This window comes from Pteropus vampyrus, unplaced genomic scaffold (genome assembly GCF_000151845.1).
Source record: "Pteropus vampyrus isolate Shadow unplaced genomic scaffold, Pvam_2.0 Scaffold9514, whole genome shotgun sequence".
In the NCBI taxonomy this organism is placed as follows: Eukaryota; Metazoa; Chordata; class Mammalia; order Chiroptera; family Pteropodidae; genus Pteropus; species Pteropus vampyrus.
The window spans coordinates 1-1,565 of record NW_011898295.1 but is presented as its reverse complement, the minus strand read 5'-3'; the positions used below and the strand labels follow the sequence as shown (position 1 = coordinate 1,565).

The 1,565-nt window shown below is 47.5% G+C and overlaps 1 non-coding gene across 1 annotated transcript; it reads right to left on the bottom strand.

Moving 5' to 3' along the window:
* Window positions 1–205: 205 nt before the first annotated feature.
* Window positions 206–277, bottom strand: TRNAC-GCA. Its single transcript has one exon. It is a non-coding gene; the product is annotated as a tRNA-Cys (tRNA).
* Window positions 278–1,565: the final 1,288 nt, after the last annotated feature.

The following is a 1,565-nucleotide window of genomic DNA, read 5'->3' as shown; positions in this document are numbered from 1 at the left end:
GTCAAGCTGGATAACCTCCGATTCAATGTGTTCCTCCACCGTGGAAACTTCAAAGAGTACCTAACAAGAACTTCTGAAACTCAATTAACGACAGGTAACAGAAGTCACTCGAGAAAACTGACAGACGAAGGAAGGGTGCCGTTAAGAAGGACGCTAAGTCAGGAGGGTCTTTTATCTGCATTTAGCAATAAAGCAAGCCGCCAGCAGGGGGCACCCGGATTTGAACCGGGGACCTGTTGATCTGCAGTCAAATGCTCTACCCCTGAGCTATACCCCCTCACGTGGTAAAGGGCTCCAATTACTCTATTTCAGCTGCGTCACCCAAGCATGCCATAGTGTACAGTACGTTCTATTCACTTTTAATCAGCCTATGGAAACTGGCCTACCCATCACTGACTGACCAGAGACCACTCTTCCCGCCACGAGTTCACCTTTCGATCCTCCAGGGACCCCTGGCTTGTCTAACAGGCACTTTTCTACTCTGCAGCCACAACTTGAGTTCCTTCAATAAATAGAAGTCTCTTCCTCTCTCTTCACTCTGTGCCTGGTGGGCAGTGCAGGAGGGAAGGGGGAACGAGGTGAAAGAATCATGGTTGTATTTGTCAGCTATTTCCACAATCATGCTTCATAACAGATCATCCCCCCAAATCAGATGCATGCAACAGTAAGCACTGATTCTCATGTTCACAGGTCATCGGCATGGATGCCAACGAGCAGATCTAGGCTGGGCTGGACCTGGTGGCCTTGCTTCAAACTGTGGGCCCCTCTGTGCTTCCTTCCTCTGCTCCATGCCTGTTCTTTCTGGGGGCAGGCTGAAGGAACAGCAGCTGGCAGGGAAGCTTTCCTCCCACAATAGTAGACTTGCCCAAAGTCAAGTCCAGCGTCACAAGCAGGTTTCAAGCCTCTGCTTATATCACGTGTGCTAACATCCCATCAGTCAAAGCAAGTCACAGGACCAAGACCTGAGTCAAAGGCAGGGAACTATATTCCACTTCTAATGGGAGGATCTGAAAAGTCTTGTGACAAAAGGCACAGACAGAATAAGTGAAGAACTGGGGCCAAAAACGTAACAACCGTGGTCTCCCCTCTCAGGCATAATTATTTTAATCTCTCCCGCATGCAAAATGTAGTCAGCTTTATCCCAAGGCACCCAAAACCTCATTCAAAGACCAGGATCTTGCGATCTACATTTGATCCAGGTGAGGCTTCTCTTGACCTAGAGACATATGAACTTAAAAGGCAAGCTATCTACCTGCCATATACCTCAAATCCAGGGATGGTAGGGAGCAGACCTCCCACGTGTAGAGTACTGGAGGCCCAGAGGTCTTTTCATCTCCCAAATGGTCTCAAGTCTCTTTTAGTCCAGGCTTTTGATCCTTCATCAATAAAGCTCTCTCAAGAAACATGTGGGTTTCCTGTGTATTTTATTCCATGCCACAAAAACCGTGACCACAGTTCTTTTTGACATATGCTCTCATCCCAGCTCAATTATAAGTATTTAGGGACTTCACGTTTCTGTGAGACCACATCCCTAATCTTTTTAGGAATGCTTTTGTCCAGCTGAG